This window comes from Numenius arquata, chromosome 8, assembly GCF_964106895.1.
Source record: "Numenius arquata chromosome 8, bNumArq3.hap1.1, whole genome shotgun sequence".
Classification (NCBI taxonomy): domain Eukaryota; kingdom Metazoa; phylum Chordata; class Aves; order Charadriiformes; family Scolopacidae; genus Numenius; species Numenius arquata.
In genome coordinates, this window is record NC_133583.1 from 54,387,879 (window position 1) to 54,415,131 (window position 27,253).

Sequence of the window (27,253 nt, forward strand, 5' to 3'; positions counted from 1 at the left end):
GTAGTAGGATAGGGGGTTCCCTGAATATCCAGACCCCTGAACTAGCAGGCAGGGGCGGGGAGCAGAGTGAAGCCCCTGCAATTCAAAGGGAGGTGGTGAGGGACCTGCTCCAACACCTAGATGCAAACAAGTCTATGGGACCAGATGAGATCCACCCGAGGGTACTGAGGGAACTGGCAGAAGTGCTTGCGGAGCCACTCTCCATCATTTACCAGCAGTCCTGGCAAACTGGGGAGGTCCCGGCCGACTGGCGTCTGGCAAATGTGATGCCCATCCACAAGAAGGGCCGGAAGGATGATCCAGAGAACTACAGGCCTGTCAGTCTGACCTCGGTGCCTGGAAAGATCATGGAGCAGATCATCCTGGGTGCCATCATGCAACGCATGAGGGACACCCATGCGATCTGGCCCAGCCAGCACGGGTTCACGAGGGGCAGGTCCTGCTTGACAAACCTGATCTCCTTCTATGACAAAGTGACCCGCTTGCTGGATGAAGGAAAGGCAGTGGACGTTGTTTATCTGGACTTCAGCAAAGCCTTTGATACAGTCTCCCACAGTATCCTCCTGGAGAAACTGGCTGCCCATGGCTTGGATGGGAATACCCTCTGCTGGGTTAAAAACTGGCTGGAGGGCCGGACCCAGAGAGTGGTGGTGAATGGAGTTAAATCCAGCTGGCGTCCAGTCACGAGTGGTGTCCCGCAGGGCTCGGTACTGGGGCCAATTCTCTTCAACATCTTTATCAATGATCTGGACGAGGGGATCGAGTGCACCCTCAGTAAGTTCGCAGACGACACCAAGCTGGGTGGCAGTGTTGATCTGCTGGAGGGTAGAGAGGCTCTGCAGAGAGATCTCGACAGGCTGGATCGATGGGCCGAGACCAACGGGATGAGGTTTAACAAGGCCAAGTGCCAGGTCCTGCACTTCGGTCACAACAACCCCAGGCAGCGCTATAGGCTGGGGGCAGAGTGGCTGGAGAGCTGCCTGGCAGAAAAGGACCTGGGGGTGTTGGTCGACTGTCGGCTGAACATGAGCCGGCAGTGTGCCCAGGTGGCTAAGAAGGCCAACAGCATCCTGGCCTGTATCAAGAACAGTGTGGCAAGTAGGGACCGAGAGGTGATCGTCCCCCTGTACTCGGCACTGGTGAGACCCCACCTCGAGTACTGTGTCCAGTTTTGGGCCCCCTACCACAAGAGGGACATTGAGGTGCTGGAGCGGGTCCAGAGAAGGGCAACGAAGCTGGTGAGGGGTCTGGAGCACAAGTCTTATGAGGAGAGGCTGAGGGAGCTGGGGTTGTTCAGTCTGGGGAAGAGGAGACTGAGGGGAGACCTTATTGTTCTGTACAAATACCTGAAAGGAGGCTGTAGAGAGATGGGGGTCGGTCTCTTCTCCCAAGTCACAGATGATAGGACAAGGGGTAATGGCTTCAAGTTGCGCCAGGGGAAGTTCAGGTTGGATATTAGGAAACATTTCTTTACTGAAAGGGTTATCAGGCATTGGAATGGGCTGCCCAGGGAGGTGGTGGAGTCACCATCCCTGGAGGTATTTAAGAAACGTGTAGACATGGTTCTTCAGGGCATGCTCTAGTGTCCAAGATTACTGGTTTGTGGTGGGGTGCTGTGTGGGCGGGTGATGGTTTTTGGTTTGGTTGTTGTGTTGTGTGTTCAGGTGGTGGGTGGTGGTTTTGTTTGTGGTGGGTTTTTTTTTTTTTTTGTTTTTTTTTTTTTTTTTTTTTTTACTGTTGGTTGGACTCGATGATCTCTGAGGTCCCTTCCAACCACTACGATTCTGATTCTGATTCTGATTCTGATTCTGATTCTGAAAAATTCCTTTCATCTAAATGAAAAGTCTGTAACCCTTACAGGGCATCTTGCACTCTATTCATATGGCAAAACTAAATCTGCCATTCACAAGCAGAGATGCTGTGGGCTAAAATTATGAAAATCGTGAATTTGAGGAAATTCCCGCCATTGCTGCTGCAAAAGATACTTATTTCACATTTAAAACATTAAATAAATATTACTTTAAAGGTACTATTTAAAATAAAGAAATATGTAGATTCCAAATCATCTCAGTACAATTCATTATTGCAGAACTTCTATTTTTCACCACTGAAGTTATAGCTAAAATAATTAGTATTTTCCTTTGCAGCACAGAATTGTGGAATTTCTGACCTCTACCACATGCTTTAAAAAAAAGCTGTAAGAAAAAAACATCTGGCAAAATAATCATCAATATATCAATATCACTGTATACTACCATTAACAAACTGAAACTGAGTGTCAGTCTTGGAGGAAAAAGGATAGATGGTACCATAAATATGTAACATTTCAGTGTGGTATAAGATACTAAATGTTATTATCAAGTGTAGAGCTACTGCTACACAAATGAGTTTTCTCTCTTGTTTTGATTCTATTTTGTTATAGGTATGTTTGGCTCTGGTGAGAGGTGGTAATTTCCATTGGTTCTCAAAGGACTGAAAAAAAGATCACTTAATATGTCTTTTGCATCTTTGGTTATTACTATTCCAAGAAACCTTAAAGGCCATCTAAATAATAGCTACATTTATACCAAATGTTTTTTCTTTATTAATATAAAATAGGGGAAACTTAGGCAACCATTTTGGGCAGTCAAGTTTTTTCCTTTAGCACATTTTGGATACACCCTTTCCCAAGCAAACCATATAGACACATTAAACACTATATTGTATCCTTGGGCAGCAGTACATATACTCACAAGGTATCTTGTGATAATACCTTGATAATTCTTCAAACTATCTTCAGGACTGAAAATCTTGAGGCCATACAGTCTTCATGATTGCAGAGTGGGTAGAAATTCCTATTTTCAGACAGTGGTATCTTACTGTTTAGGGTTTTGTGTCTCATGTCATTAAAAAATAACTTTTTATTGTCTAATACAGCAGCTAATCAAGCATCACACTATTTATATCCTCTATTCATGCATCTGTTGTGATATTCACCTTTGGCTATCAATATTCTACTTATTAATCCACTAGAAGTTGATAACCACTAAATGGAAAATGCTGGTAGTCGTTATAACATTATCATGCTCAACCTTTTTCGAGTTACTCAGGTCACCTCTGTGCACAAACAAAATGGTATTGCTGAATTGCATTGCACTACAGTGTAAAAAGAAAAAGACTTTAAGGAATTTTAGTAGAAGATTAAGAATAATTGTTAATGCTTAAAATGCATCTGTGCTGTCTCAAAGGATTCATACAGAGAATGTCAACTGAAACTTAATATTATGAGAAAGAAACACATTGCACAGATTTCCCATATTTGATAAAATTCCTGCTGAGCAATAACCTGAAACCCGAAATAACACTTCTGTGGCAACCAGCCTTACAGCTGTGTTTCTTCCAATGCTCTGCTGTTCAGAGGCAACCCAAGGAAAATAAAAGGTCACAATTTATGCACATTACTTTCTTATGATTTTGAGATTATGGTTTATATTAATGGAAGTAAAGAATTAAAGTATTGATCGAACTAAAGTACGTTTGGCATAGAAAATTCTTTGTACAGTCCTGACACTGTATTTCAAACTTGAAGTAGAATTGAAGCTCTAAGGTAGTTTAAGAAACTGAAAATTTGTATCTGCTATTTTACGTGAGCCAGTAAATGCATACACACAAACTTGAATTAGCAGACTTGTGTGACTATAAGGGTACTCCCAAAATCACTCCTGTTCAGATATAGTCTGTTTTGGTGTAACATTTCTTAAATTCAGTATTATGGTAGCTCCTTTAATTTCTACAACAGTTAGAAGTAATAATCATTACTTCTATCAGAGAAGTCAGATCCTGAGATTAGCACCAACCCTAGAATGAGGATATACTGTGCAAGAAAAGATAAAAGCAAGAGCCAAGAGCAGGAAAGAAGGTGTATATCTTTAGAGAAGATTCAAAAGCCTGACTTTATTGTAGGGAATAAGGAAGATTGTCATCTCCAAGGATGACAATTCCCCCACTTCCCTGGGCAGACTGTTCCAATGCTTGGTAACCCTTCCAGTGTAAAATTTTTTTCTAATATCTAATCTAAACCTCCCCTGGTGAAACTTGAGGCCATTTCCTCTTGTCCTATCACCTCTAACTTGGGAGAAGAGACTGACCCCCACCTCTGTACAACCTCCTTTCAGGAAGTTGTAGAGGGCAATAAGGTCTCCCCTCACCCTCCTTTTGTGTAGGCTGAACAACCCCAGCTCCCTCAGCCACTCCTCATCAGACTTGTTCTCGAGACCCTTCACCAGCTTCATTGCCCTAATCTGGACTCGCTCCAGCACCTCAATGTCTTTCCTGTAGAGAGGGGACCAGAACTGGACACGGCAGTCGAGGTGGGGCCTCATCAGTGCCGCATACAGGGGGATGACCACTTCCCTAGTCAGCACATTATTCCTGATACAGGCCAGGATGCTGTTGGCCTTCTTGGCCACCTGGGCACACTGCTGGTTCATATTCAGCTGGCCAACACCCCTAGGTCCTTTTCTGCCAGGCAGCTCTCCAGCCACTCTTCCCCAAACCTGTTGCACAGGGTTGGTGTGAATTTGATTCAGCTTAGAATAAATTGATACAACATTCTTCTCCCAGTTAGCACTTTTGTATTTGATGTATATCAAAACAGTCTATAATCATATACGTTTTCTTCTGATTCAGTAGCGAGACAATGTTCCTGTACAGAAATGCCAAATTATTCTCCTATCTGATCTTGCTGTTAGGTAGTAGAAACCCTCATGGAGACAGAGCAACTGCTTACTGTTCAATAAGCCTACCCAAATCATTAATATAATGCTGGGTTTCTCTAGGGACAAGAAAAACAATCCCACAAAAAGCAAAATTATAACAAGCAATGTGCTGGTTGAACTGCATTTTGCTTTCCATGCAGCTAGCAGTCAAAATAGAAAAAGAATATTGTGTTGGCTATATAAATTTAAGGACAAAAGCCATGCTATTTTGACTCTATAACATGGATTATTGTGAACAAAATGGTAGCCATCATCAGTGTTTGTTGTTTTTAAAGAAGTATATTGTACAATACAGACAGAAGACACCTTTGGATATCATGTTACTTACAGCTGTTACGCTACACCACAAATGCAAGTAGGAATAATACCCTGGCACCTAGAGTCAAAATGATCTCTCATTTTCTGTGTTGAGAATTTCTTTCCAAGTAAAGTCCAGTTACTAAAAAACTGTCAGAAATGTGTTTTCTACCCTGATGTTCTGCAAATTGAACATTAGAAGTGATGCTCAGCCTTTCAGAAAGAAATCATTATCTAGTCATTAACTTTTCTTTTACCTTCCTCTATTCTTAAAAACCAAAGTGTAAATGAAACTGTTTAAGACACTACATTGCATACAACTAACTAAATGTTTATGCCCACACAAATGAGTAAATAGGAAGGTGAAACATAATTATGTTAATTTACAGTTTTATTTCTGACATCAAGCACTGAGTCTGCTCATTCACTTTTCTATGGGCAAACCAATTTTTAATTAATTCACTCAATTAGGGAGTACAGGATGAGGAACCCAAGTCAAACTGTTGAACATATTCATAGCAATTATATTTTAAAACAACAGAAAGATAGTGAATATGTATCTTATTTAAGTAATATAGGAATCTCATTAACTTGGAAAAATATTCCTCATCTTCAGAGAGAGGCAGAAACAACAGCTACTTAAAAGAGGAAGAACTGAACACTGCAAGTAGCACAATACACGTAATATAAATAGGGATAGTGTCAATTAGGTGGGATTATTAACACACTAGCAACAGCAGCTGTAGCAAAAGACATGGCGAAACAATTCTGTTTGATTATTTCAGTATAAAAGTCAGATTTGATTACTTTTTAAGTATATTTTTTTGGATCTCCACTCCTGTGTCTGTAAGTGCACGCGTGTGTGTGCATGCTCCTCAATATTATGATATTTTGAAGAATTTTGTCTTTTCTTGCATTAAGTACAACCTATCCAGAATGTCAAGGATTAGTCTCCAGGAAGATGCACAGAAGCTGAGCATGCAAAAATGGGCAAACACACTGCTCAAACTGCAGGACTTGCTATGTTTACAAAAGAAAGCTTTTATACACACTCATCTAAATCTGAGTGGGCAGCCCTGGGAACCTGACCAACATGTTTCTAAGCTTTTAAATGCATTTTATAGTATAGGCAATGATGATACATTTATTTAATAGGCTCATGTATTTAAATAATTGACAATTTCAGCAATAAACATACTTATTTTTCACGTGCACTCTGAACACTACAAATATATCTAAAATATTTTTCCATGGACTCCACTGAGTGGTCAAATCCATGCAATCATTTTGATGGGAAAACTTACCTCTTACCCAGAACTTAATTACAAATATTTAGTGCTGTTTAATCTCAGTGAAAATTTGCATAAAATTGAGACTCTTTTCATCGTCTGACATATATCCATGACCCTTTTAATCAATAGAAGATGTTTGCAGAGAGTGGACAATATATGTGCCTGAAAGTCTTGAGCATCTACAAAGCAAATCATAAGTAAGATATAGGGTGTAAAAATATTTGAGAACAGTTTCTTAATTAAAAAATGAAGTCATCAAGGTGGAAGCTTTCCTATATTTCTGCATTTTCTCTGTGACTACACTTCTTTTTCTAGAATAAAGCATCATTTTACATGAATCTCCTCCTGCTTAGTTTACATGTTCAAAACATGCATGAAAATACAATAAAAAGGGGAAATGCAGTTCATTTACAGTTCAGTGCTGAGGGATCCATCATCCATCCTGCTCAAGCTGTGAGCAGTAACAATGTCTGAGTGGGGCCATTAGTGTATATGGTGCACACCATTTTTTTCCTTTCTAATGCCAGTGATACAAGCTACAGCGGCTTCATAGGTGAGAGTACTATTATAAAAAAACAGACACTGGCTTGAACTGTATGTCTTACCAGCACCTCATTGCCTAAAATAGTTAACATGAAGCTATATTTGAAAGTGAAGACCAATAACAATATTTTTTCTTAATGACACAAATTCTCGTTTACAAAAACGTGGTGCAGTGGGCTGATTCTCATCACAGCAGCAAAGAATCAGGGTAGCTACAACACAGAAGTCAGTTTGTGTGGACAATACAAGATAGTATAGAATAAAGAACTAAAGGCAATGATTTTCACCAATTTTGAAATTTTGGTCATGTAAATAAAATATATACAAAGATGTTTAAAAAACATGAAAGGACTGTGCGCTTATTGTATAAGGCTCTAATACATAATTCCTTCATTTTTTAGTAGCCAAAACAAAGATGCCAGCAGGGAGGGAAATACCCATGAGAATCATTAATAACAATCAAAAATTCTCTTCAAGTAAAAAAGACATTGCCGGAAAACTTTTGATAACTACATTTTCAAACCCGAAGAATAAATTCAAACACTTTTGTGGCAATATTTGAAAGATTATACAAATCTCCTTCAAAAGGATCAGCACATTTCTTTAAGAACAGGAGGTAGAGCTGCAACCATCTTCTAACCTAACACGTTTTTACCTTTTTAGAAGGAAGATGGGCTTTTTTTATTTCCAAAACTTAGGATTCTTATTTTTTAGTCATAAAAAAATGTACACAAATGACATTGACCACAGAATGTGCTTTTTGATTATTCTCTTTACTCCAAATATTATTCGGATTTTTTTCCAAGTGAACTGCTCAATATTGGTAATAAAATTAGAAAAAAAAATCAACCTAATACAACAATGAATCCTGAATGTCTACTTGTCCCAAATATATTTATAACGATGCAATAAACATGAAGGATATTTCAAGTGCTTCTGATCAGGCAATACAAGATCATGATATGTAACGCTCAGCTTGTCATGGTAGAATTTTATGATTTCAATAGATGGACCTTGTTCATATTGAAGACTACAGTGGCTTACATAAAAGCAAAACTGTAGACAATTTTTAAAAATACAATACCTTATGTGGAAATTCTTAACTGAATTTATGCCTGATACCAATCAGGTCTATATTAAATTATATAAATAAAACTCAAATTTTTAGATCAGATTGTGAACACAAGGTCGTGTACTGGTTTAACTAAACTACCTTTTTAAGCCAGCTAAAGTTAAGCAAGTACAACGTTATAGTCGGGCTATGCCTTAGTGTTCTTGCAGTCGAGAACACTGAAAGCAAAAATCATGTAAGCTTACCTTTCTACATTACCATTGCATTTCAGTCTTGATCAATGAGATCCCTGCTCTAATGGTTTTAATTTTCATTTTTAAAAGGCAAAACGCTGTATGCTGTGTGTGGTCTGACCAAATAGGCACTCAGAAGAGAATGGCAGATATCTTTTCATTTTTTGAACTAACATTATCAACAGTTGCATGTTATAGTCAAATAAAATGTTAAATTAATGTAGTTTATTTACACATGTTGATGTGTGTGTATACCAATGCACACACTGTAGCTTTGGATAATCAAAATACCCCTCAAGAGATTTATGAATAAAAGCTTTATTTAGGAGAGCAGTATAATTTATCCTCTAAACAACTTCACATAGTTAGAGGCAATAAAGAGAAAAACAAAGAAATAGAAATGATAAAATGTCTTTTGCTGTGATACTTCACTAGAAATGAAGATTATAAAGACCAAAAAATTTCCAGTCAGGACAAAAGGCTTTTTAAATCTTTTAAATCTTTTGTTGTGCTTGTGATTACAGGTTGAAATGATTGATTTTCCTCTATGACAGTATCTTAAATTGTGTGTCACACAGTCAAAATTTAAAGCTTGATAGGTCCACAGTACAATTTTAAAATCATTCAAAGAAGCTCAAAATTTAATTAAGAAAAACATTAGACCAATTAAGACTAAATGGTAGTATAAAATATTAAGGTAAAACATGTATTAGTGTGACATTTGCATTTTTATGAAGTATGAATCACAAAGAAATAAAAACTGCTGCTAAATTTCAGTTAAGTCCCTTTTAAAAATCTTGTTTCCATGGCAATGCTGAGAGTAAGTTTTCAGAGGATGTAAGATATGGATTTTTTTATTTAAAAAAAAAAAAAACAGGCAAAAAACCCCCAACAAACCAGTTTAAATGAGAAATACCAACATCATGGCCTCTTTTCAATTTTCTAATATGCCTGAGAGGCATAGAAAATAAGTCACCAAGACATCAATGCCAGGATGAATGCAGGAGGACAGACCCCTACTTATTCTACTGTTTTGCAGTATGCTTCTAAACAAGCACATTCACCAGCATAATTTTGCTGCAAACACACTAATTGTTAAACAGACAACAGTATTTTTGCAATCTGAAGGCCTAGTAATGCCCATTCAATCAGGAAAGCTTAATAACAACAACACTCATTATCGAGATGAGCTGAAATTCCACTACAAAGGCTACCTATGACAAAAGTAACCAAGTGATTCTTCTTTTACATTCCAGATCTAAGAAAAGTTGTTCAAATCTCTAATGAGTAATCAGGGATTGAGGTTTCTAGGCTACAAAAATCCTGTTGTGGCAAAAAAAAGCAGAAACCTAACACCCAAATCAATACTGTATTACTCTCTCCACAGGCAAGAGCTGCTGGGTCAGGAAAATCATGAAAAATTCATAGTAAAGGTGGTCAAGTCATCCATAAGATAGAGAAAATAATGCTATATCTAAAGATCCCTTGAGCAATCGAAGACATTTTATAGATTTCACCATGGATAAGTGCTGGTTTGTTTCATCTATGTTCCTTAATACTGTTCTTCTCTTATTGCTAACAGTAAATGAGGATGTTTTGGTCTATATTTACTGTCTGTCTTATTTACTTTATTAATTTCTCAGTCTTCGTGCTCCACTGTTGCAATAGCCACCCACGGGAGAATTCTGAGTCATTCCTTCTAGTAGAGAAAGTGGGTAACACATCTTGGAGGAGACCCCCATATAAATCCCTCAGCGGGGCTAAGCCTAATTCTGGCTAACAGAAAAAGTTAAAAAATGTCCTGCTCCTTTCTGTGACACCACTTCTCCAAAGGGCACAAGTAAACTCTCAAGCATAAAAAAATACAATTTTATTTCATATAAGGGTAACGGAAAGCAAGTGTTTAAAAAACCACATGTGGAAAAGCCAAAGAAACAAAGATTTGTGCATCTTTAATAACTCGGTTTACACATCTTCATTCTTCTTTAAGCATCAAAATCATATCTAACAAAGCAAAAATAAAAAAAGAAAAATGGCAAAGAAAGCCCCCCTGCATTGTATTAAATATATAACATCCCCCTGTATAAATTAAAGTAAGTAATAAATAGGAACTCTAACAATAGCAAGAAATGATAGAAATCTAACTGCCAGATAAAATGACACATCGCTTCCTAAAGCTTCACAAACACTTCTGCAAATTCTTCAAAGGTGCATTTCTCCACGATGCACAGAAATCCAAAGCTTTCCAGTAGGATGAGCTGTGCAGTTATTCCGTGCCTGTACAAGATTTGAACATTCTACAATTCAAGACACAAGCCACTTTAAGAAAAATGGATATAGACATGATTAAATCTGTTATGCCAAAATAAGATAAACAATGTTAGAAAGACCCCAGATCTCTCTACAATTGAGGTAAAAGAGTCAAATTTAGCATGAAAATCACTAGTCCATTTTGTCGCTATGATGCAGTACTATCTCCTGTTCAATACTAGCAATCCCTATCTAGTGAGCTATTTTTAAAATGTTAAATTTTTTTATTGTATTAAAAAAAATACTATACACCTTTGAATGTAACTGTCCAAGTATACTGCCTCTCCAGATACACATTAGACTCAAATCATCCTCAAATTCTTGGAATAATCTAGAAAACCATGAATACAGGGGCAAGACACGTTTTCTCTTAGACTTAAATGTGCTGGACATTCACCAAGAACATTTATAAATATCACTGACCTGATTACATAATGCAAATCAAAGACTCAGAAAGTAATACCTTCAATCAGGTGCATTTCAGCTTTTTTTTAAAAAAAATTACGACAATTAAGGAAGATCATTGGGACCTAAAAGGCAGAAAAATTTAATTTGGACGTTAGTAGAAAACTAAAGGAAAATATGTTACCTAGCTAAAGCTCTATAGAATATGATATATGATGAATCAGAAATGCCTACAATTAGTTCAATCTCTTTACTACCATAGCACCCAAACATATTCATTAGACATGATATGCCAAGGTTCTAACTGATTTAGAAATCTGGTTCCTTTTTCTAAAGTGGGATGGTCTCTCAGCACTAACTGCTTATTCCACGTGCTGAATAACTTCTGAAAATGAAAACATTTTCTAGATTTTTTTGTATTCTTGCTCCTGTTTCTGATTTTTATGATAAATGTAGCATATTTTCATTTAGATGTACTCTGTAAAAACTGTCCAGTACTTGCTACTCATCCCATTTAGTTAGACCATAAAAACTGATGTGGGACCATCTTTGCCTTCCTTGCTTGTGTTACAGTTGAGCCTTGGTTCTTGACATTGTCATCTACACTATTCTAGTGATCAGTGTGAATTTTCACTAGATAGATCAGTTGTACCCTCAGTCCATATTAGGATTCAACTGGTTTTGTGTTTCATCTAAAATTACTTTCAAATGCAAAGGCAGTAAATGGCATGTCTAAGACATCCAGCGTAAAACCAAAACATATGAAGTAGGAAGATTTTCCATATACAGTGAATAATAAATATTATCTTTTCCATTAGAAAAGCATTTTAAGTATTCGGCACATATCCAAAACACGATTTGTAGAACTAAGCCATGAACATTAGTTATAAGGGAGCCATCAGTACGTGCCTTTATTCTTCAATATTTCCGTCACTTGCGCCTCACATTACTTGTGTTAAGGTATCTATCATATTTACCATTTCTGAGAGAAAACGTAATTATTGACAGAAGTTCTTCTCCTGGGAGGATCACAGAAGTATTACATTTATGGGTGGTGACTTCCCCATGTCTTCTCAGAATGGACATAGGAACATGACCCCAGAGAGCTGGGATCTAAACAGGAACAGAAAGAATCTCTCTCCTACTTTCTTTACTAGAGACAATAAAAAGAAAAAACAGTGTCAAGGATACTTAATTTGAAATGCCTCATAAAGTGCAGATATTTGCAGCACATACTACAATTATGCCACGGACTTATATTGTTCCATTATCACTGCAGGAAGCTCTGAAGTTTTACACAATCTTATTTGAAAGTACATAAGAGAATGTATAGAGATTGGTGCAAGGGAATATAAGGGCCAATTTTCCAAGGTGGCAATAGCACTAAAATCTCACTCAAGTCAATGGAAACTTGGGCATTTTGCACTTCTCAGAAAATGTTTGAAAATAGTAAGTCCATAACAGGGACCTTGTGAAATCACTTGTGGCACCTGTATTCCCCCAGCAGAGTACATATCAGTGCAGAAAGCAGAGAAGGTTATTATGAAGTAGAGGGGTGAAATCAGCTGCAAGGAAAACTAAATTGGCATCATGTAGTATGAGCAGGCAGTATGTATTTGGGATATGTGCCATATCATAGAAGATAACGCATGTTAATATGTATCACCAATATATTGCTGGATGAAAAATAGGGTTCAAACAGATTTACCAATGATTGTATTTGAACAGTAGATTAAAATATTTGTGGTGGGTTTTGGACATTATGTTGAACATTCAATATACTACAGTTTTCCCAAAAATGTTTCCTAAATTTAACACATTATGTTTCAGTAAGTTCAGAAAACAGCACAGTTTTCTAAAGATTGACACAAAGTGTCACAAATGACAACATTCCTGGGTTTTCCGGTATTTCAGTATATATGGATTAATCTTTTCACCTAACTGAATATAGAAAAATGCTACCTTGGACAGATGAGAGTACTAGAAAATCCGATACTTCAGTGAGAGCCACACACAGGGCTGAAGCATCCATTTTTCACAGCATTCTCCATGGCGCTCAGCTGAACTCTGTGCTGATACCAGAGTAAGCCAGCTTGTGGCAAGGGAACTTCGTTGTGCCTGTTCCCACTGCCTCATGTAGAAGTTTCTATTTACATTGCTTAAGTCACAAGTTCTCTGGCTTACGTATTTTCAGGAGTAGCACAAAAGATTGCCATTTGTCTTATTTTAACCTATGGGCATATATTATTTATGAGGACTGACACAGTTATTTGTGTGGTAGACAGATTTTTGTTTGTTTGTTCTTACACACTTTCCTCCCCACAAAAGTTCTCTGAAATACTTTGTTCTGAGGCATTCTTATAATAGCATGCAGATACAAAGATATAACAGTTTCATTAGAAAAGCATGTGTGATTGGGAAAAGGCATACACAATTTTAAATAAACAAAATTAGTGTGACTTACACAAAGATAAGAATAGTCCCTAGGAGAATGTTTAAAACTTTGCATTTTTTCTTGTTAATTATACACTTCATCTTCAAAAACAGGCAAAAATGCAGAACATTTTTCATTCATTTTCCACATATATAGTACATCTTTTAATAAAATAATCTTTGGATTTAGTAGAATACATTTTACAACCTGATAAGCATTACATTACATCGGAAAGTAAAATGGCTGTATCGTTCACTATGTTCCTACCATTTAATATAATATCTGTAACAGCCTGCACATTCTCACTGTATTCTAACTTTACATTACTACAAAACACAATTTTATAAATTGTAAAGGTCTGTACAAACAAGAATGTATTTTCATACAGAAAACTTGACACTATCACTGCACTTTTCTTCAAAAATATTCATTCCTTTCTTTGACATTTTTTTGGCTTACACAACAGGGTGCCAAACATTTGTGACAGCTTACAATAGAAAAACAATATTGCTTTTAGTTAACAATGTTAGCTATGAATATATATTGACAGCATTTTCACTGCAGATTTGCTGCCAACATAATACAAAGCAAATAGCATTCAATATGTTGGAACACTCAGGGGAATTAAAGAGCTTCAAAAACAAATTTATGGCATTAGGTGCTGAATGCTAAATCTAATGAAAATGCAAATTCAGAAGTATCTCCCGCACATACTTCATGCAAAGGAATACAGTTTGGCGAAGTGATAAAATTAAGATTGTTTAAGTCAGGAGAAAATTATGTTAAAATGCCTGAGCTTGTTTGGCTTTTTATAAAGCCAGTTTTACCACAAAGATTAATATTTTTCCCAAAGTCTTTCTGCATTGTTTCCTTGAAGTATATCAGAGAGAGATCATAAAAAAATCTGAATTCCAAATGCTCCCAAATGTTTTGAGAAAATACAAATACATAGGTGCATAATTTTAATATTTGTAACTTTGATCCTAACCGTATACAACCATAAGCATCACTGTTTCCTTGAAAGAACAGAAGCTGAGTTTTGCTTCCAAGTCTGTATGTTTATTATCTACAGAACAAGCAAAGCAGCGGATAGAAATTATGATTTAAAGCTTACTCAAATACAGTAATGTACAGCAATGTTGTAGTGTCATCTCCTATATATTAAAACATATTTGTTAAACGAAACAATTACTGACAATACTTTATAAGTGACATGACTTTAACAGTTTTTAAATCATTTACAAAACAAATTAATGTAAGTAAACAGTACCGCGCTGCCAAGAAAGCAAAAATTGTTCAGATTATGTAGTTGTTGAATATAATTTATTAATTCTTAGATGGTCTTCATACTTATTATCACTCATCTATATCAAGTAGATATCTAACAGTGCTTCAAGACATAAAAATATTATGTAAGTTTTAAAATAACTTGTTTAATTTCTACTCACGTGATCAGTACCAGTTAAAAATACATCTGACCTACAAAGATCAGCATCCCTTTCCAGTATATTACAGCTATTTTCTTTCTTTTTTTCTGTTATGGGATACTGCTTTTACCTGGTTTTGTCACATATTTTTAGTTCTTACTTTCATATAAGAATGACTGTATTTTATTTATTGCATTTCTTATCTAAAACTCTATGGGTTACTTGCAAACTGAACAGACAGACGACACAAGTGAGCATGACCAGCAGAACTGAGAGGCAAAAGATGGTATTAATCAAAATCTTTGCACGGGTTTTCTTTGTTTTAATTCAAACGGATTTAACTAAAGCTTCTGATGACTATTTGGGTAAAAAACTTGTCTGTCAGGTACTCATGTTTTGCAAAGTTATTTCCAATTAATCTAAGAACATTTCTTATTCTCAAATCTCCTAGTAGGTGCCCAAAAATCAGAAGCGACTAAGAGTTAACAATCTTGATATTCCCTTAGATAGCTATAAAAGTTATACAGTTTGTGAAAACAAACTCTTTATAGGTTACCCTCTAGTCTGAGTGAATTGTTGAAATATATTTTGTACCTTCTAAATAACAAAGAAGAAAAAAACAGGGGGAAGTGTCTTATTTGTAGAACAATATTTGTATTTAACCACTGAGTTTAAAATTAGTATAGTCCATAATTATCAAACTATAACATTCAACAATTTATGAATTTCAGGTTTATTAGAAAGATGAATGGAAGTTATTTTAAACTTGGCCATCATACACATTTTGCCATGAGCCTCATACATACTACTTGCATTATAGAATAGTCTAAGCTGCAAAATTATACAGTACTTCCCACTGTGAGAGAGCCACAACTCTACATTTAGATCTGCAAAGGAAAATCAGGAAATGCAAAGCTTCCCTTTTTGCTAAACTATGAATTTGAAAACATACTTTCTAGCACATCAAGCACAATATGGACATGTATACTATAAGCATCAAATGAGTTCATTTTTTAAAAGCTGAAAGACACTTACATCGGTGAAGATGGAATAAACACAGTTAATTTGTTAAGATCTACTCTGTCTCTTTTCACTGACTGTCAAGGAAATAATATTTTACATTTTTTTCAGTATGTGCTTGGAAAGGATTTCCTAGTAAAATACACTAAATCTCACTGAAGGGTGACAACAGAAATCAATATGCGTCTCTGAAGAATAATCTACCCAAACATTTACATTTAGAATATTCATTTGTATTTATGCATGAGAAATTCCTGGTAAAAAGAAAATCTCTTGCTGCATACATAGAATCACTTTTTATAGGCTGATTTTTATAATGAGCAGGCTTGAAATTCATAAAATAAATATATACTACTTGAATTAGTTTTGTGATAAAACCAGCTAGAATCCATGTAAAATAACAATTTAGCTAGGTATGTAGCTTTATTAACCTCTGCTTCAAATAAATTCGTTTGGTCCTTCTGCAGCCATAGGGAAGAGAGAACCCACAGGGAACGGTCATTGTCGTTTCATCCTGGCTATTCCAGACCCATGGAATTGCCATTCCACATGCCTGCCAGGAAGGATATTCTGTTTAATCTGTCTATTGAGGCGACTCTAAACCTAACACTGGAGGTACTCAGCATCAATGTCAAACTTCCAGGGGCAAGCATGTCCTGCCATGAATTCCACAATACTCTGCAGCCCTCTGATGTTGGGATTAGTTTTGCCCACAGAGTTCGCAGGAGATCAGAATATGAACATACAACAAGATGCAACACAAGCAGCATTCTACTTCCCTGCATCATCTCTAAGCATGACACGGTCTTGCGTTAAAGTATGCAAAGGCATATGAAAACCTGACTAGGAGAATCTGCACATCGGTGTAATATATTACTTATAAAAATTTTAATAAAATTTTTCTGTGAAGATTCATGTGAGTTTTCAGAGGGTAATATGAGCACAATGAACACAACTCTCTTCAAAAAAAACTATGCCACACAACTAGAAACTTAAATGTGTTCTGTAGTGAATCATCATTTCAAGACAAGAAACATACAGTCAGATTTGCCATTCCAGTAAGTCTGTTGCAATGTGCAAGGTTAAGGATCTGTTCAGTTAGAGGTTATATGTATGAAATGGGCAAAACCTTGATAAAAATATTCTCCTCAAAGTTGAAAATTATTAATAAGGAAGTGGTTGTCTAATTTGTTGTCTCTTGGAAAATTATTAGGGAAAAAGGAGACTAACAAACAGAAGCAACAACCCTGCTTGGTGACTGGCTTAGAGAAGACAAATGTTTTCGGGCAGATTATTTATATTGCTTATACCAAGCTACTAAAAGCTTCAGAAAGATTATCCTTTCAATGACAACGTAAACCCTATTAAACAACATATACCAGATCTAGCAGAAACACATGCAGTTGTTTTAAATCTATACTGAATTTGTTCTACTGTATATATATCCTTTAGTAAAAATAGTAATAAAAACCTCATTTCTACTTGAAAAACCTTCCAAGTTTCAGCTCCTACATAACATAATGCATATTTAGAATAGCATGTTATTCAGTAAAAGGTGTCGAAACAAGATGATTTGATGTTGGAATAGTCATCTCAGAACAACCAGAGCAATGTAAGGTAAAATAATTGTCAAGTCAATCTCTAGCTTACACTTTATTGCAGAAATAAATTGAACTCTGCTCTAGCTTTTTGACACGTAATTCTGATACTAATGGGTTCAAATCCATTTCTCTTTGCTCTCCTTCCTAACAGGAAGCTTTATGTAATACTGTGTCAGAAATCTACCAGTTACTGGCTAATGTTTCCCTTACATAAAAAGTCTCTGCCTCTAATAGTATTAACAGCTTCCATCAGTTTACAGTAATGAGCTACAGTTCATCATGGTAGTGCTACTATGAAAATTAGAAGCTTCCATGGCTCTTCTCAATTCACAAAAAAATCATCAGAGCCACCCTGAGCAGTGGTGTAACAGCCAATATTGTCTATCTAACGTTTACAGGCCAAATCCTAAACTGGTGTAACTGTATTCGATTATTATAAATGTACACAGTTTATTATACTGTGGTACGTACAAAATATACAGCAGTTCTATTTTGATGGTCAATATATAAACCCAGTGTTATTTTCCTTAATTTCCCAAAGCAAGAAATTGCATTTTCATTTTATAGAGTATTTCATAGCCTCTTCAATGGAAAGATTAAAATATTTATTGCTGGAGAAAACATAATGATTTAACTATATATACTGTGGTATCTTGGGTCACTTATACAGTGCAGAAGAATCTTCCAGTTTCAATTAACAGAAAAAAAAAAAAAAAAAAAAAGAAAAAAAAAAAGTAGCTACAAACCATGGCTTTTTAATTTTATTTGCTCCCTTAAAAAACCTTATCTTAATGCTTGATACCTCCAGAATTCTATAAACTAAGCATATACTTATAAGCAGTATAGAAATAGAACAAAATACTGAATTGGGACTAGGATGTGATTTTCTGGGGCATTTAACATTGTAGGAACCTTACTCCCTCTGAGATCAATGGGAGATACACTATCTCGTTCTACTATAATACAGACTAATACTATTTTCACATCCTAATGGTAAAAATTAAAAATCAGCTTTTTGTACAGAACCTTATTTGGTTGGCCATTTTACATCTGGTTTTTGCCTAGAAAATACCCTTCTCTTCCTTTCAAAATTACTGGTAAATGTGGGGTATATCCAGGTTTTTAAAGCTTCTCTAGGAAGAGATCAAAGGAGCGCAGAAGAGGAGACTAAATAGACAAAAATTCACTAACTTGGCTGAACTGTATGAGTAAGGGGAAATAAGAAGTTTATACAATCACAAATCAAGTGAGCAGATAAAAATTATTCACTATTTCTTGTAACACAAAAATTAAATATTAACCAGCATATTTAAAAAAGAGGAAAGTACTTTTTACACAAGCCGTGTGATTAAGCTGCAGAACTCAGTGCTTCAAGATCACAGTAAATATGATCAGATTAGATGAGGATGATACAATTCATAGAGACCAGCTATGCCGGTTAAAAACAGCAATCTGGAGGCAACTATTACAATGAACCTGGTGACTTCTGACAACTAATATTCTTTTAAACATCAGCTACAGGCCATTGTCCAGATTAGGATATCAGGCTAGAAAAGCAGTAATGACAGTGGATGGCTTTTTCACCATCTTTTCATTATCAGATTAGTCCTCTTCGGGGTCACAGGGCACTTCCAGTTCCCTGTTCTGGAGCAACTGGCTATCTCCTGGAATAAACAGTATTGACAATGTATGCTTTGAAGAAGTTAAGTTTCCATCTTTTAGTGAGGTAGGTCAGTTCAGTCAAGAGTTACTCATAACTCTCTTGGACAACCCAAAAACAATATGGTTTTGACTCCCATTTTTGACCCGAGTTTCACTTAGGTGTCCAAGAAACTTGCTGAACAATGTGCTGAACGCAGGGATTAAAAATGACTTGCTAGTTGGTAAACACAAGAATGAATCCACACTGCCTAAGAGGGTTTCTCAAATGTACAATCTATTCAACAAAGCACAATAATCCTACACCTTTGTGGCACTTGATGGCTGATTCTGATGGAGGTTATAAGCACTCAAGATCAGTGAAAGATTTACCACTCTTCACAGCTCCTTTGCTGCATCTAACAGCTTCCACAGAAGCAAAGTGGAAGGCTCTAACTGCCTATAATATAGCACAACACTAACTTTCAGGAATTTCTTTATCGTCTCAATATTAAATTTCTATTTCCTATTTCTCATTTTCATCATCAAATTTCAAGTTGTCTCTGCTTTTTCTTTCACTTATTGTAAGGTATCAAATATATAAAGACACTCTGTGCACAATGACCCAATATTTGGTTCATATTGGGTTCATATGTTAAAATCACTGGTAGTGTACAACAATAATGAAGGAAATATGTTACAAGATCTAGCTCTCTAGTTTCATCGCCAATAGTTAACAGCAGAATAGGGGATTACTGGAGTCATATGCTTAATCCACTGAAACACAATCAGCAGACAGAAGACCGGCTTCTTCACTGCTCTTTACCAACTAACTCTGAACTAATTACTTCCTATGGAATAGCACTACTATGTCATTCTTAGATTTCCTGGGCATCAAGAAAACCCACAACTTTCTACAATTTTCCAGCACTAGCTTCTCTTTTTCTGCCCTGTCATTTAAAGAGCAAATGGTTTCCCTCCCCCAGTAACAGGCATTAGCCTACATATATTTCAGCTTGCTTTCATCTTCAGGTTCCAACAATTTCTGCACAGTATCTCAACCGCCATGGCTCAAATACAGAATATTCTGCATAAGAAAGAAAAAAAAAAATCTAAAAGCAGGAAAGTTTAAAACATTTCATCTTCATCTCTTCAATGTAAATAAGTTTTCTTTTAATTTAGTTCTGTGCTTCTGCATTCTGATGAAAAGACTTTTCAGAAATAAAAGCAGAATAAAACCAAATTTGCATGGAAGACAATTAACACTGGAACTAAAAAAAGGGCTATTTACTCATAAATAAAAGTTTTTAAATTGAAAGAAAAGAAAGCATGTCACATCACTGACATCAAGATCATCATGGTGCTGATTTTGTTTATGGCATTTATAATGTATTTTTGACATCTTGAGTGACAGATGCCACCATAATAGGAAATTAAACACACCTGGCCATTAGTTTCCTGTAAGCAAAAGCCAGTGTTAAATCGAAACTTACAGTATGTATGCAATAATTACCAAACACTGACATCTAAAATGTTCTTAGAGACACCTGGAACGGAAAAAGTTTATTAATTTAACACTTTCTTGCCAAGAGAGAATATTTCATCAGGACAGCAGTTGTTTTCCTAACGCTGAATATTGTCTATGTTTACTAAGCTGTCTGTATTCATTACTTTTTAAAGGATGATACATGTCATGACAGCTTTGGATAATTTCATGGAGATGTACACTATATTGCACTTACCAAAGCTTCACATGCACCCTCAATCTATTCCAAGCACAACTGAATTATTGATCCAAAATAAAATTATATGTACTTGAAAGGATTCCAACTTGGAAGAATCATCATTTATAAATCTAATTTTATACATGACCAATAAAGGCACAAGTTTCCAAAATGGCAAAATTATTTTTCTTCAAAACTGCAGTATGTTCAATTGATTTTTCTTTTTTTAAATGTTGAGACGAACATGCAATCTATTTTAAATGTCATCACTTTGTTTCTTATTTAATTAACATTTCATATGGCTTCCTCAGTAAATAAATAATTACTTCAATCACTATACATATCATCTAACCCAAAGCACTTTTGACTTACAATAAAATTCTATCACTTTCCAACCTAGAGATCAGTTAAACTACTTTGTAAAAGTTCAAAGGCTTCTTTGAAATAATCCATTACGGTTTTTAATACACATTTCAGGTACTTCAAGCCCTTCCCTTATAAAAAGTAGTAGATCCATATTACCACATGCTACCATAAGATTTCACAAAATTTGCACCATGAATCTGGCTCCACCAATCTTTCTTGCCTTTTTTTTCCCCCCAAGTTGAATAGAATATGCTATATAAAAAAACCTAGTCTAGTTACCCTCTAGTAACTGCAGCAAATTAAAAGATATTGTCCAAATGCACCCAACTCTGCCTTCAAGGCAGACAGATATATACACACCCATATGTATATATAAAATACACATAGATACTTAAATACAGCTGTAAGGAACTTGGCCAGTACAGTATATGCAGTGCAACACTGTAGTAGTCAGTAATGCCGTCAAACTAAACAAAAACTACCAGAAAGTCCAAATTTTTGCTGCTTCTACATTCTGAAATGTACATCCCAAAGGTCACAAATACATAACTCTTATTTTGTCTCAATTGTTGTCATATTTGCTAGTAAACACTAGAGAATTTTCAGTGAAAGCATTCTCTAATTCAGATTAAATTTATTTACCTGCATACAAAACTGATTTTTCCTAACAAAAATGTTTCAAGAGAGCTTTGCTTCCTTTTTAATCTTGCTTAGAAAAATAACTATAACTTAAACACTTCTGCAGAATATGCCTTTCTTCAAGGCAAAATAAAACAGTGAATGACAATGAGTGATAAACCCAGTGGCCTTAGATGAATGTCAAAATTTAAATCTTGACCAAGTTCACCCACAAGAATGGAAACCCACTATTTGGTACCTAAGAACAAAGGAAAAAGATCAATCACATATGAAATAAACAAAAATTTGATACTGAATCAATACTAGAATTACAGTAAGCAGTGAATCAGAAGTTATAATAGTGATGCTACTTACAGTTTCATCTTAAAGTCAAAATGGCAATGTGAGCTGGAAATACGGGATGAAAAAAAAAAAAACATTCAACCCTTTATGGCTTTGGGGAAATGACCAAAGTGCTTTCAAGATACAGAGGCAAATTCAGATGCCACTGTTGTCTGAAGGACCCCAATTTCAAACATGTGAGGTAGTAAAGAACATACACAAACACAGACTTGAAGAAAGAGGAGCTGAGAGCCTTTGTCACTAAGAGTTAACAAACAAACTAAAATTAACTTCTTTTTACTCAACTAAATAGATGGACAGCAACATGAAGCCAGAGCCTGATCATTCCAACTAAATCAGCTTGATACTTAGGTTAGACTTTGACATCTGTAGAATAGAACCAGATTTCCCAGAAAACTGTCGCTTAATATCTCCACTCCAGTTGCATCTTGATAACAATAACTTAAAATCATCAAATGACAGCAGAGTGAAGAACGTCTGCTTAAGAAGAAAGTATAAGTTAGCTTGTTGATGTCATCCTTACTCCATCTTACTTCGGAGGCAGCTTCTGCAGGAATTAACTGCACAAGATGAGATCTTAGGCCAGAAAAATAGGTTGAGTACCTCAAATCATGCCCGTTTTTCTTCCCCCCTACTTCTCAAAAATGTATCAATTGGTATAACAAAGACATTGTCTCTCCCTATACACATATCATTCACATCTTTAAATAATCACTGCTGTAACATCACAAAGAAGCAGTTGTCTGCTGATCATCGGGTTGTTTTAGGACAGTAATAAGAGCCACGAACAAACTATAAAAAACTATCCCAATAATAAATAGTTTCTGAAAATCTAATCAATTTAAGACAACAGAGATTTTACAGCCTTTTTTACTTTACAAAACAGCGTAGGACAAAAAATAGAAAATTTTCATTCATAATAATGTCCAGCAATGATATTATCTGTCTTACCTTGGAATCCTGTTTAAATTTCTGATGGAGACTGGGCTATCCTTTTACCTGATCCATACATATACATAACAAAAATCAAAAAAAAAAACCGCTTTTGAGTTAAAATTCTAGCATCAGTCCAAATGCCACTGAAGTAACCGGGAGAATGCCTTTGAAGTAAATAACATTTGGTTCTTTGATTTTAACCTCAATCTGGATTGATTTATTAACTGTAAGTAATTATCAAATCCTAGCTGCCAAATATCCATTCTTTTCCTCTATCCCTCTTGGTATATTTTGTCAGTACCTTTGCGACGAAGAACTCCAAATGTGTTTATCAACACTTATAGAACAAAATTTGGCACTATTAGGAAACCCCTTCTGTTGGAAATTCTTTTTTTAATCTCAGTGAAAATACCATTTCTGAACATGATTCATCAGACAGCAGAGTTGTTCAGGGTACATACACACACAGAATATATCATGCGGCTGAGATGTGCATTACTGATTGGTATAATATGGTTGCTTTTTGTTAAGAGTAATTAAAATGCTCACAGATATTTTTAATCCCTTCATCACTTCGTTGTATTCAACTCTTATCTCTTATTGAATTCCTCAAAAGTAAATTTTCCAGGACAGAGATCATCTTTTTCTAGTGTGGCTCGAGTATCTGGAACAGTGAGTATCAGCTGTTTGAGAAGAATTTCTGGCTGTGGCCCCCAAGAGAAATAACCATTCTTTACACCTGTAAAATCCTTCAATATTGGTATACTAGCATATTTTTATAATTTATAACACGTACACACATTTCTTCTTTTTCCCCAAATCTCAAATGAATCACTGTTGCTACTAACACCTTTAAAGACATCCTAGCTCAGAAGTACTGTCTATTTAAAACACTTGAAATGCGATTTGGAGATGACATTTGTTCATCCAATTTCCGGTTCCATAGAGAAGGAATTTAGCAAAATTGTAGATGGTGTTGAAAGGGCCATGGTTGAAGTTAATAGGAAACAAACCCTGCCCAATAAAGGGCATTATCCAGAAATAGACAGCAGCCTGTGACACGTATATAATTAGAGAAATTGGAGGCTTTGCCCATGAGACCATGTGTTCCACAGCAAATCCTATTTCCTTCATTCTCCCTTTCATGGTTATTGTTAAGTGTAATCATTGCATGATTATAGTCCTTACATATAACATATCAGTTTCTTTTTGTTTTTCCAATATTGGTGTTAATTGAATTCACTGAACAAATGACAAAAAAATCCACAGCTCAGATCTTATCAGACCAACTGACTTGCAAGAAACCATACAAAGAGACCAAAAGACCAAATTTTACATCTCACAGGTATCTTATATGATGGTTCTTTTTTTTCCCAAAATATAAGCCGTTAGCTATTTCTTTTGTTTTTTTCTTTGCTAAAAAATAAAATAAAATAAAACTGACAACATAAAATGTCTGATGTAGAAGTCCAAGTCATAAGATGGAGGAAGTCAATTTACCAACTTCCAAGTTAAAAAAAAAAAAAAAAAATTATACTGGTTTTACTGTAACATAGGGAATCAAACATCAAAAAAATCAAGTTTATAATAAAATTCTAAAAATCAATTCTGAAAAGATTAGGGCTTACACTGCTGTGCTACAGAACTTAGCTCTATTACCTGTCCTTGTTACTGAAGCACAACAGCAACCTAAGACATACCTAACAGGGGGAAGGAAGCAATCATTCTGAAAAAGACTTATGTATGATAGTGAACAACAAATTAGGCATGAGTTTCCATAGTGATAGAGCAACAAAAGGCTGCTTCAATTTTCAGCTGTCTACACTGAGATAGTTACAGAGCAAAGGGATTAGAGTCCCTTCTCTGCAAGTTGGGATGTTAGCGTACTCAGAACTGTCCATTAAATTTTAGTTCCAGACTATAAAGAAAATATTGAAGGAACTGGAAGAGGAATAATAATAATAAAAATAAGAAGTTCTGCAAGAAGAAAAACTACTAAGTGCTATGGATTTGGATTTCATGGTTGGATTTTCTGGTATCTTAAAAATGCAAATTCCAATGAGTACTTTCTCCTATGCATCTCCTGTGTGGATTCTCTGATGTTTAATAAGAAATGATCTCATACTATAGCCTTTCTGCCAGTGGGAACACGAACGGGTCTCTTGCCCACAAGGCAGTTGGCTTTCCTGAAACTTAGAGGAATCCCTGTCCAGTGCTGTCGAAACTGTCCAAGAAGCTTTAAAGGAGAGGGGAGAAGAGAAAGATCAGCAGCCACACAAAAACCTAGGCTAGCAAGTAGACAGTGTGATCATATAAGCTTTGTATCCCTGGGAAACTAGGCTAATTATCAAAGGGCTGGAAAGATTCGCTTACGTTGAAAGTCCAAAGGCCCCAAAGTGGAAAAACACTTAAGGTAAAGTGGTCTATTGGATATAGGGCTGCAAGAACCAAACATGATAGCTAAATTGAGACACAAATGATGAAGAATGTTATAATTTACAGAAATATAAATGTTAGCCAAGGATGATGAGGATTTATTTGTACCAAGAGGAGCTATTACTAAGCAGAATTGCAACTGGGAATAGTGGGATTAAATAAAGGAAAGCTTTAGGCTAAAAATGGAGCAACACTGTAAGTGAGATGAACCTATAGAACAGTTTTGAGACACAGGAAGTGGAATCTCTAAGTCTTAAGAAAATTAAAACTGGAATGTAAAAACCCCTTTTATCTACAGAACAATAATGCGGGGACATTGTCATGAATGTCTAATAGGTCTTTCTTTTCATTTATCACTAGATTAATAACACAAAATATTGCACTAAATATAGTAAAAACTGCACTGCTATCCAGTTGTAGAACTGAACCTAAATCAGAAATACATACAGCACAATTATGTGTTCCCAGTATTAGTATGGCTGTTGTTTTTACACTGTGTCTTTTTTCTTCACTTTTTTATCCATTTTTCCATTGTTGGGTATTAATCATTGGTCTGATGCAACAGGAGAAAAACAAAATGGATGATACCTAATTCAGGTAATGAAAGGAGGTTTCCTGTTTTCTCATGTTACTATTGAAATAAATTTCTTTGTCAGTAAAGACTTTAGGGTGAAATGTCAAGCAAAACTGCATATATTCTTATGAGAAGAAAATATTCAACATATTTTCAAATCTAAGTAGATAAAGTTGTTTAAGCATTTGAAGCTGAAGTAATCATCTAAATGGCTGAGGCCAGACCTAGGATATATAAATGCATAGATCTGCCTTCCTCCCATATCACCTATATGACGTATCAAAAATAAATACAATGTTACACAGGTAATTATTTATATGGAGTTATTAAAATATCTACTTTTACACATAAAGTGATCAAAGTTACTTGTGTATTAGTGCAACTTTTTTAAGCAATACTGAATTGTATGGGTTTCCTTGCTATTATTTTCTAGTAAAACATAAAAGAAAATAATCAAAATGCACAAACCAGATTACACAGTATGTTTGATGTAGCAATTTCTAATGTTCATTTAATATAGCTGAACTGCAATGACTAATACTGCCTGTGCCCGCTAGTACAAAGACCTAAAAAAGGTTCCAGACTAGATTACGTTCATGCAGGTCTCATTTTAACGGAAATTGGAGAGATGAAAAAAAGATTATAGGAACACACATTATAAAAACAGACCTCACAAGTCAAACTTAATAGTGAAACCATTCTCTTTCATGTAGACAACCATGAAAACAAATATCCTGTAAGCACTAGATATATATTGTATCTTTCTACCAGATCTCTTTGCCTCCTTGAGACAGATTCCCATTCATCTCATGACTATATAATTTGATCATAGTTGAGTAAGGCACAGCAGGGGAAGGGTCTGTCTGATAAAGTATCAGGCTCCAGGAAGATAGATAAACAATTTCATGATTTCCAGTTGTAACAGGAATGGTACAGTGGTGGATATTAAGATATTAGTCTCAAAGGAATACAAATATCAAGCTTCTGCAGTTTTTTCTCTTGCTAAATATGATCTTCTCTTTCCACCAGGTGAAAATGACAGCCATATTATGATAAACTAAGACAAAACGCCAGAATAAAATGCAAGCTACATGTGAAAAGCAGAATTAAATCTTTTTCCATTTGTCAATGTGAAAGTTAGTACGTAACTTTTTTTTTGGCTTAGTTTAAGACAAGTGAAAAATTTGAGCAAGGAAGTTTCTTTCTC

At 35.5% G+C, this 27,253-nt stretch overlaps 1 protein-coding gene across 1 annotated transcript in view; it reads right to left on the reverse strand.

Moving 5' to 3' along the window:
- Window positions 1-27,253, reverse strand: part of AGBL4 (AGBL carboxypeptidase 4) — a 948,845-nt gene that overhangs the window by 887,764 nt on the left and 33,828 nt on the right. The window lies entirely within an intron of this gene.